General features: G+C 44.1%; 1 protein-coding gene across 2 annotated transcripts in view; it reads right to left on the bottom strand.

Moving 5' to 3' along the window:
- Window positions 1-4,296: 4,296 nt before the first annotated feature.
- The window catches only part of LOC145353192 (MORC family CW-type zinc finger protein 3-like), a 73,676-nt gene continuing 59,208 nt past the window's right edge, over window positions 4,297-18,764 (bottom strand). The window contains exons 16-17 of one of the 2 annotated variants that reach the window (XR_013888666.1): window positions 16,317-16,436; window positions 4,297-4,770 (exon numbers count right to left, since the gene is read on the bottom strand). The gene's annotated coding sequence lies outside the window, so the exon portion shown is untranslated. The other variant, XR_013888667.1, reaches the window with a different exon arrangement.

Genomic DNA, 18,764 nt, shown 5'->3' with positions numbered 1-18,764 from the left:
ACTTAATTCAAGGTAAGTCCATTCAAAAGTCTGACAACAGCAGGGAAGAAGCTGTTCTCGAGTCAATTAGTACATTACCTCAGACTTTTATATCTTTTTCCTGAAGGTGGAAAAGAGCATGTATGGAGTGTGTGGGGACCTTAATCATGCTAGCTGCTTTGCCAAGGCAACGGGAAGTGTAGACAGAGTCAATGGATTGCAGGCTGGTCTGCGTGATGGATTGAGTTTGGAATGGTTTCAAGAAATAGGTAGCGATATTTCTAATTAAAAATGGGATAAAGAGAAATGGGGAACAGGTGGGGAAGTGGATTTGAGACCAGGGAGAGATCAGCCATGTTCTGATTGAATAGTGGAACAGGCTCGAAAGGCTGAATTTGCCTACTTCTGTTCCTAATTCCTATGTTCTGGGCTATTTTCCGATCTATTCAACTCAAAAGATCACTGATGAAAAAAAATAGTAAACTACTGTTTGAATCTGGCTAAGTTAGGGGTTCCATTCGTGGACACGCAGGGTAGAATAGGTGTAGGGTGATGCGGCGGCGCGGGCTCACTGGGCCGAAGGGCCTGTTTCCCGTGCTGGGTTGTTCTTTGTTCTGGGTCTTCAAAAATTCTGACCAGGTGTGCATATGAGATGGCGTTTTATCAGCAACTGAAAATAAATCTGTCCTAAAAATTTCTCAACTACTACTGGGTGACAAAATTCAAAAATGACTGTGTGTAAGCTTATCATTTAACCATTATAACTGTCTGCACAGTAAAAACCTCCAAATACTGACAAATTTCATCGAGCCAATATTTTATGAAGACAGTTCAATCTTGGCCAGACATTGCTAAGTTTTCATTTTGCTTCTTCCTCTTCTACAACACCCACCCTCAGCATTCAACAGATGGAAGAGAAACTCAGTTCACTAAACAGCAACGATTGGTGGTTCGTGGTAATGGGTAGCATCCTTCCTCCAACAGAAGTTCCAGGTTTGAGTGCCACCCCAGAACTTGTCAAAGAAGACGTGTTCATAACTCATGTCGATGGTAAGGCTGGGAAAGATTTCTGGTCAGCCACACAAGGAAAGAAATTTGGAGTCTCTACCATCATTATCCTTAGCTCTAGACTACAATGTGCATGCTACCACAGCAACTTGGCCTTCCAATGATCTATAACACATATCCTCCAGATCGATTATGATATCAATGTGGCTCAGTTGATAAACTCACAGCATAAATATATGGTGGCACAGTGGTTAGCATTGCTGCCTCACAGCACCAGAGACCTGGATTCAATTCAGGCCTTGGGTCACTATCTGTGTGAAGCTTATACATTCTCCCCATATCTGCATGGGTTTCCTCTGGGTACTCCGGTTTCCTCCCACACTCCCAAGATGTGCAGGTTAGGTTGATTGGCCATGCTAAATTGCTCCTTAATATCAGCTAAATAAGTGGGTTTGTGGGGATAGGGCCTGGGTAGGGTTGTGGTCAGTGCAGACTTGATGGGCCAAATGGCTGCCTTCTGCATTGGAGGGATTCTATGATACGCTAGGGGATTTTTCCCAGTAACTTCATTGCAGAGTTAATGTAAGCTTACTTGTGACATTAATAAATAAAGTTTAAAACTTTAGCTCCACTCCTGTGACTTGAACACCAAGTCTATGCTAATTCTTCAATGCTGCTTTATCAGAGGTACAATTTTATGACAGATGTTCATGGGAACATATGAGATCTCATATCTTTATTCAAGAAGGAGCAGAGGATCCCTCCAATACTGCAGCTAACATTTATCCCTCAATCAGCAATAGATTTATTTAGTCATTACTTCATGCTGCTGTGCATCTACACTCCTGTGTTTGTCCAAATCACATCATTGATCAAGTACCAGGTCCCTTTCAGTGCCCACAGTTAAGCTAGTTCTGCACCATCATGACAACACAAAGAAAATGAAACGGTTATGTTTTACTCTAAAATATTACAACTTTCCCTCCATCTCAGTCCGCCAAAAATGTTTAAATAATTAAACTGCAGTCTTCGCAAAAATTGAAATTTAATGAGCAAGACAAGGTATAAAATGCTTAAGTACAGATACCTTAAAGATTTTTAATGGAAAATTCTTGGTTTACAAATATTCCAAATACATCCATAAATTCTTATTAAAATCTGCATGGAGTATTACAACCTTTCACATACTATATGAGGCAACCAAACATATTACACAATTTCTGCTAAATTCAACCATTAACTCTTAATGAGATATGTTAACATTTTGAGAATACTATTAATACTAGCCTGCTGCGTTTTCTTTATGAAGTGTTTTGCTAATCTTTTTCTCTTTCAGGAACATAGAACATAGAACACTACAGCACAAACAGGCCCTTCGGCCCACGAGTTGCGCCGATCACATCAACATCTACCAATCTATAGACCTATCTATAACCCCCAATCCCATTAAACCCCATATACTCATCCAGAAGTCTTTTAAAAGACTCCAGCGAGTTCGCCTCCACCACCACTGACGGCAGCCGATTCCATTCACTCACCATCCTCTGAGTGAAAAACTTACCCCTAACATCACTTCTGTACTTTCCTCCCCGCACCTTAAATCTGTGTCCTCTCGTAGCGACCATTTCAACCTGGGGAAATAGCCTCTGAGAATCCACCCTATCTATTCCTCTCAACATCTTATAAACTTCTATCAGGTCGCCTCTCAACCTTCATCTCTCCAGGGAGAAGAGTCCCAGCTCCCTCAACCTAACTTCATAAGGCATGCCTCCCAGTCCAGGCAACATCCTTGTAAATCTCCTCTGTACCCTTTCAATAGCTTCTACGTCTTTCCTATAGTGAGGCGACCAGAACTGCACACAGTACTCCAAATGAGGCCTGACAAGGGTCTTATAAAGTTGCAGCATTACCTCCTGATTCCTAAACTCAATCCCTCGATTAATGAAGGCCAGTACACCATACGCCTTCTTGACCACATCCTCCACCTGCGAGGCCAATTTAAGAGTCCTGTGGACCCGGACCCCAAGATCCTTCTGCTCTTCAACACTACTAAGACTCCTGCCCTTGATAGTGTACTCGTTCATTCCGTTGGTTCTGCCAAAATGGACCACTACACATTTATCCGCGTTGAAGTCCATCTGCCACTTCTCCGCCCAGTCCTGCATCCTATTTATGTCCTGCTGCAACTTTTAACATCCTTCCAGACCATCCACAACACCACCGACCTTCGTGTCATCGGCGAACTTACTTACCCATCCCTCCACTTCCTCATCCAGGTCATTTATGAAAATGACAAACAGCAAGGGTCCTAGAACAGATCCCTGGGGCACTCCACTGGTGACTGACCTCCATGCCGAAAAACAGCCATCCACAACCACTCTCTGCCTTCTGCAGGCAAGCCAGTTCTGGATCCACAAGGCCAAAGGCCCTTGGATCCCATGCCCTCTCACCTTCTCGAGAAGTCTTGCATGGGGGACCTTATCAAACGCCTTGCTGAAGTCCATGTACACCACGTCCACTGCGCTTCCTTTGTCAATGTGTTCAGTCACATTATCGAAGAACTCAACTAGGCTCGTAAGGCACGACCTGCCCTTGACAAATCCATGCTGACTATTTCTGATCATGTCAAACCTCTCCAAATGCTCGTAAATCTTGTCCCTCAGAAGCCTCTCCATCAGCTTACCAACCACTGAGGTCAGACTCACCGGTCGGTAATTTCCCGGGCTATCTCTGTTTCCTTTCTTGAAAATAGGAACTACATCCGCAATCCTCCAATCTTCAGGAACCTCTCCCGTCTCCATTGACGACGCAAAGATCATCGCCAGGGGCTCTGCAATCACTTCCCTCGCCTCCCACAGTATCCTGGGGTACATCCCATCTGGTCCCGGCGACTTATCTATCTTGATAGAATTCAAAAGTTCTAACACATCCTCCTCCTTAATATCCACATACTCAATCTTTTCCATCTGCTGCAAATCTGTAGCAAAATCTCCCAGATCAGTTTCCACTGTGAATACTGAGGCAAAGTACTCATTAAGCACCTCTGCCATTTCTTCTGGTTCCACACAGACCTTTCCCCCTTCACCTTTTATAGGTCCTATCCCTTCTCTTCTCATCCTTTTACCTTTCACATATTTATAGAAGGCCTTGGGATTCTCCTTAATCTCACCCACCAAGGTCTTCTCATGACCCCTTCTGGCTCTCCTAATTTCCCTTTTAAGCTCCTTTCTACAGTCCTTACACTCCTCAAGATCCTTAACATCTCCTAGTTCCCTGAACCTTTTGTACACCTTCCTTTTCCTCCTGACTAGGATCACCACAGCCTTCGTGCACCATGGTTCCCACAACCTACCAAAACCCCCTTGTCTCATCGGAACGTTGACATGCAGAGCTCCAGACAAACATTCCTTGAATATCTGCCACCTTCCTTCGGTACTTTTCCCTAAGAACGCCTCCTTCCAGTTTATTTGTCCAAGGAAGATGAACTATAGATAACAGGTCAGAGAACAAGAGAAAAATACACTGAAAGCACCTTGTGACATGGCACTTGCGACAAAACCCTGTCTGTATGGGTTTCCTCTGGATGCTCCGGTTTTCTCCCACAGTCCAAAGAAGCACGGGCTAAGTGGATTGGCCATGCTAAATTGCCCCTTAGTGTCAGAGGTAGTCTGCATTTACCTGAGTAGCTAGGGTAAATGCGTGGGGTTGTGGGGGTGGGATTGTGGTCAGTACAAACTCGAAGGGCCACGTGGCCTCCTTCTGCCCTGTAGGATTCTATGAAATCTATGAAAATAAAATGCAGAAGAATAGATTGGGAGAGCTACTCCACGAGTCTGTTTCAGCATTGTGGATTATACTGTTCTGTCAAAATACCTTGAGAACTACTGAGTCAGTATGTGCTAATATTTAATATATGCACTCCTCAGCCACCTTTATATATCATTAAATTAAACTTAAAGCTCCTCAAAATCTTCCAATATTTCACCTATTTTCCACCAATGGAAGAGTAGGGCAGAAATAACTTAACACAAGTCATCTCCATGATTTAGCATTTGCTGGAACTAATTAAGACCTCTCTACTTAATAACTGCTGCACCTCTTTTCCACACAAACCTTTATTCTCTTAGAAATTGAAGTTTTTCTTCCCAAAATGTGCTGGTTAGATGGATTGGCCATCCTAAATTGTCCCTTAGTGTCCAGGGTAGATCAGGGAGATTAGCAAGGGATAGAATCTGGGATAGGATTGTTGTCAGTGCAGCCTCGATGGGCTGAATGGCCTCCTTCTACTCTGTAAGGTTTCTATGATTCTATGAAAATTTATGTTGTCACATAACTAGTTTTTTCTTCAGCAATTAATGCTGTTTTTGTACAAACAAATTACTTCAAGGAAACTACACTGTTCATTCCTAGCACAAAAAAGAAATAATGTTTTAGACTATTCAAAGTTTAAAATTTGCACACAAAATTAAAGCAGCACAAGTTGGTTGATTCATTGCATTTTGCCTCAGCTAACCAATCATAGTAATTTGAATTAATACACAAAGATCAAAATATATCGACCAGCATGGAGTCTGAAAGGAAGCACCTCTTAGTAGATGGTACAAATAGAACTACCTCCAAAACAGTGATTCATAAGAACATAAGAAATAGGAGCAGGAGTAGGCCATCTAGCCCTTCGAGCCTGCCCCGCCATTCAATAAGATCATGGCTGATCTGTCGTGGCTCAGTTCCACTTTCCCGCCCTCTCCCCATAACCCTTAATCCCCTCTCTTATCAAGAACCCATCAACCCGCTTCTTAAAAATATTTAGCGAGGCAGCCTCCACCACTTCAACGGGCAGAGAATTCCAGAGATTCACCACCCTTTGAGTGAAGAAGTTCCTCCTCAACTCCGTTCTAAACCGCCTCCCCTTTATCTTGAGGCTGTGCCCCCTAGTCCTACTGTCTTTTTTGAGCGGGAAGAGTCTCTCCACCTCTATCCTATCCATCCCATTCATCATCTTATACGTCTCAATGAGATCTCCGCTCATTCTTCTAAACTCTAACGAGTACAAGCCTAATTTATTCAGCCTCTCCTCATAGCTCAATCCCCTCAACTCCGGTATCAGCCTAGTAAACCTCCTCTGCACTCCCTCCAGGGCCAAAATATCCTTGCGCAGGTGCAGCGCCCAAAACTGCACACAGTACTCCAGCTGCGGCCTCACCAATGCCCTATACAGCTGCAGCAAGACCTCCCTACTTTTATATTCAATCCCCCTCGCTATGAAGGCCAGCATCCCATTCGCCTTCCTGACCACCTGCTGCACCTGCAAGCTGGGTTTTTGCGACTCATGCACAAGGACCCCGAGGTCCCTCTGCACCGTCGCCTGCTGCAGTTTTTCGCCACGTAAGTAATAGTCCTTCCTACCATTCTTCCTACCAAAGTGGACCACCTCACACTTGCCAACATTAAATTCCATTTGCCATTTCCTGGCCCATTCGCCCAGCCTATCTAGATCCTTCTGCAGACTCTCCACACCCTCCGCACAATTTGCCTTTCTCCCAATCTTGGTGTCATCAGCAAATTTCGACACCCTGCACTCGGTTCCCTCCTCCAGATCATCTATATAAATGGTAAATAGCTGAGGCCCCAGCACCGACCCCTGGGGCACCCCACTAGTCACCAACTGCCAATCCGAATAGCACCCATTGACCCCCACTCTCTGCCTCCTATTTGACAACCAATCCTCTATCCACGCTAACACCCTACCCCCAACTCCATGTCCCTCGACCTTCTGCAATAACCTCTTGTGAGGTACCTTGTCAAACGCCTTCTGAAAATCCAGAAAGACCACATCCACCGGCTCTCCTCTATCCACTGCCCTAGACACATCCTCATAGAACTCCAGTAAATTTGTCAGACACGACTTCCCTTTAATGAAACCGTGTTGCGTCCGCCCTATCAAGCAATTCCCTTCAAGATGCCTCGCAATTTCCTCCTTAATGACGGATTCTAACATTTTACCTACCACAGACGTTAAACTAACCGGCCTATAATTCCCCGGCTTTTGCCTGGCACCCTTCTTAAACAACGGCGTAACATTAGCCGTTTTCCAATCTTCCGGCACTTCCCCGGAATCCAGCGACGTCTGGAAAATAACCACCAAGGCATCCACTATAACCTCCGCCATTTCTTTCAGAACCCTCGGATGCATTCCATCCGGTCCTGGGGACTTGTCCACAATCAGCCCCTCCAGTCTGTCGAGCACCACCTCTCTAGTAACAGTAACAGAAGACACTGGAAAGCAAATTAGAGCAACAAATTGGGTAAGGCAGATATACAAATCTGCAAAATTCAGCCAGATGCATTAAGTGATGAGAATTAGACTCAGGGGGAGCGCTGAGTGGAGGCTTGCAGGCATCAGTACTTAACAGCCTCAAACTTAAAAAAAGAGCCGAATATGGAAAGAGACTGTCAGGTTAAATTTTCAGATTTTTTTGTTCATTTGTTCAACATGGGCGTCGCTGGCTGACCAGCATTTATTGCACATCCCTAGTTACCCTTGGAGAGCCGTTGAGAGTCAACCACCTTGCTGTGGCTTTGGAGTCATATGTAGGCCAGACCAGGTAAGGACAGCAGATTTCCTTCCTGTAAGGATGGCAGATTTCCTTCCCTCAAGGACATTAGTGAACGAGATGGGTTTTGCTGACAACTGAATGATTTTATGGTCATGAGTTGATTCTTAATACCAGATATATATTTTTCTCAATTGAATTCAAATTCCACCATCTGCTAAAGTGGGATTCGAATCCAGATCCCCAGAACAATAGCTGAGTTTCTGGATTAATGGATTAGTGATAATCACACTAGGCCATTGCCTTCCTGATGAAAAAGCACCTCGAAAAGCCGCAAACTAAATTTAATATGGACAAGGCTGGTGGACAGCATGGGAATGGAGGGTCGGTGCTGGAATCTGTCTGCTTTCAGTAAAAATGAAAGTGGAAAAAGGTAAACAGTAGCCATCGTCAGTGGAAAACAAATGGCTGTGTAAAAGGAATAAGAACCTAATTCTTCATTTCTTCACTCAAAACCAAAAGTAGCCTTCAAACTTTTGCAAGGGACAGCACTGCTGCCTCATAGCTCCAGAGACCTGGGTTCAATTCCTGACTTGGGTCACTGTCTGTGTGGAGTTTGCACATTCTCCCCATGTCTGCATGGGTTTCCTCCCAAAGTCCAAAGATGTGCAGGTTAGGTTGATTGGCCATGCTAAATTGCCCCCAAGCGTCCCAGGATGTGTAGGTTAGAGGGATTTGGAGGTAAATATGTCGGGGGTGTGGGGGTAGGGTCTAGGGTGGGATTGCTGTCGGTGCAGACTCAATGGGCTGAATGGCCTCCTTCTGCACTGTGGGATTTCTATGTACATCAAATCAGTTTGAAAGACGGGTGACAAGAAGCCTTCTGATTTTCATATCTTCCTCCCTCCCACCTAATTTATTTATTATAAGTTTGGGTAGCATCAACAGACTGAAACCAGGTTGTATTCCGATCATCTAAGCTACTCCCAAAGGATCAGAACATCAAATAAATAGTGTGCGCACTAACTGCACAGTCAGGATGCTAAGAGGGCTGTTTTGCATTATGCTTATTTTCTTTCTTATACATTCACTTCAGTACACTCAGCACTACATAACTTCCTCAACTTGCACCATACCTTTCTAGTTGCTTTGATAATTGTTGCCCCAGGCGATTGGATATTTGGGGTAATTTTCCAACTCCTGGCTGCCCACCTCACCTCAAATGAGTGGCTGGCATTTGAAGGTTTATTGGGTTGAAGTAGGGACTTGCCTTGGCTGCCTCACTGACACCGAAGTTTTCAGGCAGACCGACAAGACCTTGAAGGTTGAACATCCCCTTTGTCTAGAACTTTTGTTAAAAGTGCCTGAGCAACTTGCCCCATCAATAATGTCAGGGAGGTTGATCAACCAGGATTCTTTTCTTCCCCAGTCTATGCTGGCTGCTCTTCATTAGCTTACGACACAGGCAATGCCCAAAGTGCATTTCAATTAGTTACATCAAAGTTAGGTAACATAATGAAAAGATTGGCTTTCCAATACATTAATCAGATTTCAATATAATACTCAGCTCTGATCAGACCACATGAACAATGTATATTAATTGCAAAAGATGTAGAGTGTTAACAAGAATTAAGTGGAAAAGTAGATAGGAAGGAGAAAAATATTATGAAAGCTCAAACTCTAACATAGAAAGAAAAAAAGATTAATGTGTCATCACTCAGGCAAGGTTCAGGTAAAACCAGATTACTTTGAAGCCAGTCAGATGTGCAATAAATAATTTAACTTTGTGAAATGTAAATTTAAAATGGTAAATCTTCAAAAGATGATGAATATTTGGGGATTGTGCTTCCAGGCAAGGTAGAAACACTACTAAAGGGATCAGACTTTGAGTTAATAGACTATATCTTGAACTTATTCTTAAAATATTAGGATGTATTTGAAAGTTGTGGAATCCATGGATGAAATGTTTGGATGTAGCAGCACTGACATTCATTTAACAAAGTCACAGGTTGTGCACATCATTTCCACTTTTCAGTTAATTTTTTAAATTAAAACTGTTTCATAAGGTCATGAATGACTGTACATGTTTGCAATCTAAAAAAAGGCAGTTAACTAGTGCATAGCTTGCAAATACAAAGTGAATGTCAAACTGTAAACCTGGGATCAGACAAATTCAGAGAAAACAGTGAATTTTCATCATTTAAAAATGAGAGATATGGCCCACATTCCATTTCACCAGTGGAAGATATTCTCCAAGAGATCAGCTTTTGCACAGTTGTATACTGTAAATGTCAGATAACAAGCAAGCAATGATTACAAGTCAAATTAAGCCAGCAGCTGAATTTTAGAAGAACAGTACTGTAATGGAAAGCCCTGTAAAGAAGAGATATGTACTGTGGTCTGACTAAGCAAAACTAGCAAGCATTTGAAGTTTCTACATTTATTTACATCAGTTATATTCAATATAAACAATATTTTGACCAAAGAGAGCAGAGGCCAGTGGATTGTAAAACCTTAACATAAGGTCATGAACTTTAAACAGTATATCTATAATAGGAGAAAGTAAAATTGTTCTCAAAACATATGAATCTGATGCTCAGGAGAGATAGTGCAACTGCCAATAAATTGCAAAATGCATACAATTTACAATATATTGAGAAATACAAACTAGAAACAGGCCAGTCAGCAATTTCTTCTCAAATGCAAAAAACATGCAATGCGTCAATACAATTAATGCTTTAGTTTTTCTGCTAATACTCAAAAGTTTGTGGAAAAAAGTAAATATACTCTCAAGCCCAAGTTCTGATAGGTTTCAGGACAATAGTCCATCAAATCCTTGAAATATATTAAATTAATTAAAACCATGGGACAGGCTGACTTCGACTTCATAAAGAAGCGACCTTATATTTTCCCCATGATAGTTTCAGTGCTATTATCTGCTATTTCTGACGCAGTTTAAAATAATTTATTTAATTTTGGTTGATCCATTTTCCTCGTCAATGACCAAATCACACCCTCTACCCTCAGCATACCATGGCTGAGGTGTGCACACCCTCAACTTGTCAAACTATTTTTGGCAGCACTCAGAAACCCAGGACCTCAACCACCTGAGAAGGACACAGGGACCAGGTGTACAGGAACACTGCCACCTTAAGCTCCCTCCGAGTTTCACATAACCCAATTTGGACATACAGTCGCCGCTTCATTCTTGCTGGTAAAAAAAAACCCAGGAATTCCTGGCCGAACAAAGTTGAAGCACCTTCATCATATCGAGATTGCCTTTTAAAAATAAGGGGTCACCCATTTAGGACAGAGTTGAGGAGAGATCTTTTCTTTGAGTGCCTTTGGAACTCGCTTCCTCAAAAAGCAGCAGAAGCCAAGTGTTATTTTAAGTCGAGGTAGATAGATTCTTGATCCACAAAGGGGTGAAAGGGTATTGGGGGTGCATATGGAGTGCATAGGAATGTGGAATTGAGGTCACAATCAGGTCAGCCAAGACTTTATTGAAGGCCTACTCCTGCTCCTAATTTGAATGCTCATATAGACGACAGCAGTTCAAAGCAGCCCATTTGTATTTTCTCAAGGGCAACTAGATATGGGCAAAAAATACTGACATTTCCAGTATATCTACACCTCGGCAAGTGAACTTCGCAAAAATGGAGACACCTAAAGTTAAAGTTTATTTATTAGTCACAAGTAGGCTTACATTAACACTACGTTACTGTGAAAATCCCCTAGTCGCTAAACTCCGGCACCTGTTGGGGTACACTGAGGGTGAATTTAGCATGGCCAATTCACCTAACCCACACATCTTTTGGACTGTGGGAGGAAACCCATGCAAACACAAGGAGAATGTGCAAACTCCATTCAGTGACCCAAGCTGGAAATCAAACATGGATCCCTGGTGCTGTGGGAGGAAACCCATGCAGACACAAGGAGAATGTGCAAACTCCATTCAGTGACCCAAGCTGGAAATCAAACATGGATGCCTGGTGCTGTGAGGCAGTAATGCTAACCATGTGCCGCCCTGATAAATGGCTACTAGTTGGTTAATAAACAGCACAAGCAACAGGCTGGGATCAATGGTTTTTGTGATTTTTATAAATGACTTGGATGAGGAAGTGGAGGGATGGGTTGGTAAGTTTGCCGATGACACAAAAGTCAGAGGTGCTGTGGATAGTTGGAGGGATGTCAGAAGTTGCAGCATGACATAGATAGGATGCAAGACTGGGCGGAGAAGTGGCAGATGGACTTCAACCCGGATAAATGTGTAGTGGTACATTTTGGCAGGTCAAATGGGATGAAGGAATATAATATTAAGGGTAAGATTCTCAGCAGTGTGGAAGATCAGAAGGATCTTGGGGTCCGGGTTCATAGGACTCTCAAATTGGCTTTGCACGTAGAGGATGTGGTTAAGGCAGCATATGGTGTACTGGCCTTCATCAATCGAGGAATTGCGTTTAGGAGTCGAGAGATAATGCTGCAGCTGTATAAGACCGTGGTCAGACCCCACTTGGAGAACTGTGCTCAGTTCTGGTCGCCTCATTACAGAAAGGATGTGGAAGCCATCGAGAGGGTGCAGAGGAGATTTACAAGGACATTACCCGAATTGGGTGAGGTGCCTTGAGGATAGGTTGAGACAGCTCGATCTTTTGTCCTTAGAGAGACAAAGGACGAGAGGAAACCTGATAGAGGTGTATAAGATGATGAGAGGTATTGATCAAGTGGACTCTGAGGCTTTTCCCCAGGGCTGAAATGGCTGCCACAAGAGGACACAGGTTTTAAAGGTGCTGGGGAGTAGGTATAGAGATATCAGGGATAGGTTTTTCACTCAGAGGGTGGTGGGTGAGTGAAATTGGCTGCCATCGGTGGTGGTGGAGGCAAATTCATTAGGGTCTTTTAAGAGACTTCTGGATGAGTACATGGGACTTAATAGGATTGAGGGTTATAGGTAAGCCTCACTGTTCATGGGGATAGTGCCAGAGGACTGGAGAGTAGCGAATGTTGTTCCTCTGTTCAAGAAAGGAAATAGGAATGACCCTGGTAATTATAGGTCTTACTTCGGTGGTCAGTAAGTTAACGGAAAAGGTCCTGAGGGACAAGGTTTATGACCATTTGGAAAGATGCAGCTTAATCCAGGATAGTCAGCACGGATTTGTGAAGGGCAAGTCTTACCTGACAAATTTGTTTGAATTCTTTGAGGAGGTAACTAAGCGTGTAGATGAAGATAAAGCAGTTAGTGTCGTATATGTGGATTTTAGTAAGGCATTTGATAAGATTCCCCATGGTAGGCTCATGAAGAAAGTGAGGTGGTATGGGATAGTTGGAAATTTGGCCAATTGGGTAAGTAACTGGCTATCTCATAGAAGACAGTGGTGATGGATGGAAAATTTTCAAACTGGAGACCAGTTACCAGCGGTGTACCACAGGGATCAGTGCTGTGTCCTCCACTATTTGTGATTTTTATTAATGACTTGGAGGAGGGGGCTGAAGGGTGGGTCAGTAAATTTGCTGATGACGCTAAGTTTGGTGTAGTGGATGAGATGGAAGGCTGATGTAGGCTGCAAAGAGGCTGATAAGAAGAGTCTTGGGACCCGGACAATACTACCGGCACTATCGGGTGATGCACTCTGGCCCCACACCACAAAAGTCAACCACCACGATAGCTGAAGTCGACCAACCTATTGTAGAAGAGCCAGTCTGGACGACCCATCCAGCGGATGATGTAGTGATAACTACACTCACCTTCTACGATAAGGCATATCAAGTCCTGAAATGGGAACAGGAACTCTGGCTAACATCGCCGCAATTGTTAATGTTCGTACTGAAAACGATGCTACCTTTATCGAAGGAATATTATCGAACCATCTCAAGACTGGACTGAAGTAAAGGAAGAGGTCATCCATTACCCTACCGATGCACTGTTCTGTGAGTCTTGCAATACCATCCTTCCAGCAGTCGGTACGTTTAACAAACACCTTAACACAGTGCACAAGATCAAAACAATTCGAATTAAATGTTCGTGATGCGGTAAATCTGGGGAGTATCACTCCATCACTTGCCTCTGCCCGAAACATAAAGGTGAGATTCAATCCTTGACAGTCGGGAAACATCAGTGCAGTGCGTGTGAACGTACCTTCACATTGGAAAGGGGACTCTCTCAGCATGAAAGGCACCGACATCCAGTTCTTCGTAACACCATACGCCTGAAGAACGCATTCCAGTTCCAACCAAAAGAGGCGAACATCTGTATGGTCCGAGGAAGAAGCAGCTCTACTCGAAGCGTTGGAGGTGAGATTTGCTGGGTCCCGGTGCATCAATAAGGACATTATGGTTTTAACATCCAAAAAACCAAAACAAATCTCACATAAACGCAGGCAACTTGCAGAAAAATGCAAGGTGGCACAAGCTGCAGCATTGGCAGTTATTGTGGAAGAACCCCCGGACTCCAAACAAGAACCAGAACTGGAAGAGGCAGACATTGTGGACCCGGACTGGCATACAGGGTTCGTCAGACAAGCCCGGGCCTCAGTCCCTAAACATAGGGACGTGGATGACCAGCTCACACAGGCCAAGGAGCTCCTGAATGCAAGGAATGACCTCGATTGTCGTGCCCAGAGAATAGGTTTAATGGAGAATATCACCGACCTTCTGACGAACGGTGCGAAAGACAGGCAGGAGAAGGAAGGTTACAAGGTAAGTATGCACAAGAAGGATAAAAGACCCAAGACTGATGTCAATACTGCTGCGAAGGAACAATAGGCAAAGCAAAAAGCAATTTTCAGAGCAACCCAGCTGCTTTACAAGAATAACAGGCGTCAACTTGCTCGCCAGATCATGAGAGCGCCCACAGCAACATTATGTCCACTTTCCACGAGGGAGCTGGAGAAAAGTTTTCAGGAGAAATTCTCCAGTAAAAACAATAAAGCAAACATTAGCAAATTTGCCACTTCCAAGGGTAAAACAGACAATGGGGAGTTGATTAAGTGAATCAAAGCCAAAGAGGTTATCAATGCGATCAAGGGAATCAAGGAGGCCAACGTGCCTGGACCAGATGGTTAGAAGATCGAGGACATCCATAATCTACATGAAGCGGATGAGAATCAGATACCTCACCTCTTTGTCCTTTGGTTGACATTAAAGATGATCCCAGAATGTATGAAATAGAGTCGAACTGTCTTGATCTCCAAATGTGAGGATCAAGAGTGCCTTAAAACTATTGACAACTCAATTACTAAAGGCCCAATGCTGCTATGCCTCTTCAAGAGGCTAAATGACACTGTAGGTATCAACCCACAACAGAAAGAGTTCTTAGCAGCAACTCCCAGGTGCAATGAGAACATTGCCATGCTGCAAAACGTTACGAAGGACGCTAAGAAAAACCATAAGGACCTAGCTGTTGTCTTTGTTGATTTTGCAAAGGTGTTCGACTCTATTGGTCACAAATTATTTCTGAAAGCACTAGAGTGTGAAAGACCCCCATATGACTTTGTTGATCTCATTCAAGACCTCTACACTGGCAACACAACGGTGATCGAGGGTGATAAGTCCACGACTGCCCCAATAAAGATTGAGAGGGGTGTAAAGCAAGGAGACCCATTCTCACCCATCCTTTTTAACATTGCAATGGATCCGCTGATTTGCAGTCTGGAAGAGGCCAATTCAGGTGTCTTCATGACTCTGGATGGAGCACGAGTCAACTGCTGAACGCTGGGCTTTGCAGATGACATCGCTCTCCTGAGTGATTCATATGTTGGGATGGGGCAAAACCTGAGGATTTTGCATTCCATTTGTGATCACACAGACCTGTCTATCAATATCAAGAAGATAAAAGGCTTCGATTTTACGTACACAAAGAAGACCTTTCTGTTTAATCATTACAAGAACTGGCAAATTCAGAAGGAGGTAGCCGCATACATCCCCCCCAGGTGAAACTGAAAAATAATTGGGTGCCCGGAGAGATCCAAGGGCAGGCGTGGAAGGTGGTGCTTGGGAGGAGAAACTGAAAGCCTGGGTATCAGCTCGTAATCTGCAGCTCTCCAGCCAAGACAACACGTGGAGATCTTGACAGTTTATGTCATCCTGAGACTGTATTTTCACTGATCCTTTGAGGTATCACAAAACATGCTCATCAGGTTAGACCAAATCATCTGTAATGCCGTCAAACAATTCCTACACCTTCCCCCCCACACAACGGATGGCGTCCTCTATTCCCATGTAAGGAATGGAGGTCTGGGGATTCCCAAACTTGAAGTACAAATACCATCTGCAGTTATTCGCAAAATGGGAATCATTATCTGCTTCCATGGATTGGATCATTCACACCTCTTAAGTATTGTGAGCAGGATATGATCAGGGCAGCAGTGCCAATACTCGGTGAGAAGGAGGCAGGTCTCAAGAAGCCACTGAATAAATATGTGGGATGGAGGGAATGGGAATTTGACAAGTGGCGGCGGCTGCAATGTCAAGGTGTTGTGACTCACTACAGTAACGACGAAATATCAAACAGCTGGATTAAAGCTTCATTTCAGTTGAAATCCAACTAGTTTATAAACAACTCACTTCTACATTGTAATCTATATCCCACGAGGGCGACTCTAACAAGAGGGAAAAGCCTTAGCCATAAAAACCTGCCAATGATGCGCGGCAGGTATAGAAACAATTGGACACATCTCTGGCTTCTACCCATTTGTTAAGAACAGCAGGATAAAATGCCACAACAAAATCTTGGACCAACTACGTAATTATGTCAGAAAATACGGCTAGACATCTTACCTGGAGCCACGACTTATTGCCAAGGATGGCTCCCTCTGGAAACCCGTTTTCAAGAGGGAAAAAGATCAACGTGTCACAGTGGTGGATGTGACCATCCGGTTCGAAAACAATTGCGGAAGTCTGGAGAAGGCGTGGGAAGAAAAGTACAGGAAATACAATTATCTGGGACCAGAAATAAGGAAATTGACAAGAGGCCTGAAACCTCAGTATTTTGGATTTGTGATGGGCACAAGAGGCAAATGGCTGGAAAAGAACAATAGCCTACCGAAGTTCCATAACATTGAGAGATTTCTAACATTTGCACAGCAAATCTCAAGACTCACCTTGTCACTAACATTGGAACTGTTAGGAATATTCAATAACAGGTGAGAGACTCTATTGATAAACGTACAAGTCAAAGCAAAGTTTGCTTGACTGTCTAGGCCTGAATGCCTATTCATGGAAACCATACGAACTCTTATGGTGGACTCCAATGTTCGTTATTTTATATTTTCTATCCTGTTAGTGTTCCTAACTAATGTCATACTCATATTATTCTGCTAACTGGCCTAATTGATGTTTAGAAATGTTATTTTACTTTTAGGTATCTCGATCCCTCTCGGTTAGGCTGGCGTATGGGTGCCACCACCGACGAGCACACACGCACTCGGTAGCATACCGGCAGCTCCATGGTGCCACACACGCAACACCTACGCTGCTGGAAGGGCTTTGCTGTTGGTGTTGCACACAGCCCTGTGGGAGTGCCTTTGCAGTCCGTCCGAGTGGTTGGGGCATGCACGGCAATAGGGCCGGCCTGCCTGCTTGGCACAGCTGTTTGGCTGACAGAGCAGATACATGGCAGGAGATGGTGGCGTCAGCCACGCGCTCATGCCGCTTCTGCAGTCCAGTCTGCTCCGCACAGTCTAGCTGCTTGTTTGGTCTGTCACCTGCCAGCAGACCATTCCTGCTGATGGTGCGCCTCCTTGACTTCTGCTGGGTGTGATGTCTCCAGCGTCCGCACCGATCCTCAGCATGGTGCAGGTGCGCATTTCTGGGCTGTTACCCCATGCTCCACGTCTGTCAGTGTGTGCCTGCTGTGGACCTTCTTACGGGTGGCATGGTTGCACAGTTGTTAGCACTGCTGCTTTACAGCTCCAGGGGCCTGGGTTTGATTCCTGGCTTGGATCACAGAGTACTCTGCACATTCTCCCTGTGTCTGCGTGGGTTTTCTCCCACAGTCCAAAGTTGTGCGGGTTAGATTGATGGGCCATGCTAAAAATTGGCTCTCAATTTCGATATTCTAGTTTGCATTGCACTCCATAAACTGGCTTAATAGAGGTTTAGATAGCTTGGTCTACACTGCACCCCATAGACTGGCATAATTGGTGTTTGTGAATAGTTAGTTATTTTAAAATTTAATAGATTTGGTCAGCCTATTGTTCCCCTCACCCCAACATACCCTTTCCCCTGGAGGTGTGGACTGATGCACTGAAAAAGCTGACCACCTGGCTGATTCGGCCCAGTTAGATACTGGGAAGTGCACTAAAAGCTGTGTAACACCCTACTGATTAGATCCTTAAAACCCATTCCTCAGCGTAGATCAGCGTTCCCTTGACTGTGGTTTCGTTACAGGTAGGCAACCATGTCGACAAGCGATGTAAAAACTCAAATACGGCACTCATTGAGTGTTTCAAACTAGTGCAAACACAACACTCAAAGCTGATTCCAGAGATAAAGGGGCTGCCTTGAAGAAAGGTTAAACAGGTTGGCTCTGGAGAGACAGAGTGAGTGAGTGGAGAGGGTAGGTGGAGGGGGGCTAACAGGGTAGCTACTGAGACGATGTTTCCCTCATTGGGGAATCTAGAACGAGGAGGAGTGTTTCAAAATAAGGGGTGGCACATATAAGATGTAGCAAAGGAATTTCTTCTCCGAGGGCCCTAGCATCATTTCAGCCTGAAGGAACCTGCATGTGATTAAAGTTTGCACTTCCATTTACTTAATTTACCCCAGAGAGCAGTGGAGGAGACACTGACTATACGACAGATTTACCATTGAAAGGGTTACAGTAACTAGGCAGGGAAGTGCAGTGGAGACCAAGATCGGAATAACCGTTATATCACAATGACAGAGCAGATTCAAGGGACAATATAGCCTACTCCGACTGTTTATTCTCAACACCATTCAGGACATAGCCATTTTCCCGAGTAATGCCCCCGCCACTGGATTCAATAATCAACTCCTCCACTTCTCACAGTGACTTCAGCATGTATGATCGATAAAAAGCTCACCTGGGTTCACAAGTTGATCATAACCTCACCTGTGGCCTCGAGAAGGACAAAAGTCGTGTTCTTATCTCAAGTTCCTTTCTCAAGTCACATACTATTCTGATGTAGGTACACATGACCACTCCTGGGTTTCCCTATCGAACATGCATTGGGAGTTTTATTACCAGAATGACTGTTCGAAGAG

Source organism: Carcharhinus amblyrhynchos, chromosome 15 (genome assembly GCF_965287045.1).
Source record: "Carcharhinus amblyrhynchos chromosome 15, sCarAmb.v2.hapA, whole genome shotgun sequence".
NCBI classification, from domain to species: domain Eukaryota; kingdom Metazoa; phylum Chordata; class Chondrichthyes; order Carcharhiniformes; family Carcharhinidae; genus Carcharhinus; species Carcharhinus amblyrhynchos.
Note: the sequence above shows the minus strand (reverse complement) of the source record. Positions and strands in the feature narration are given on the sequence as shown.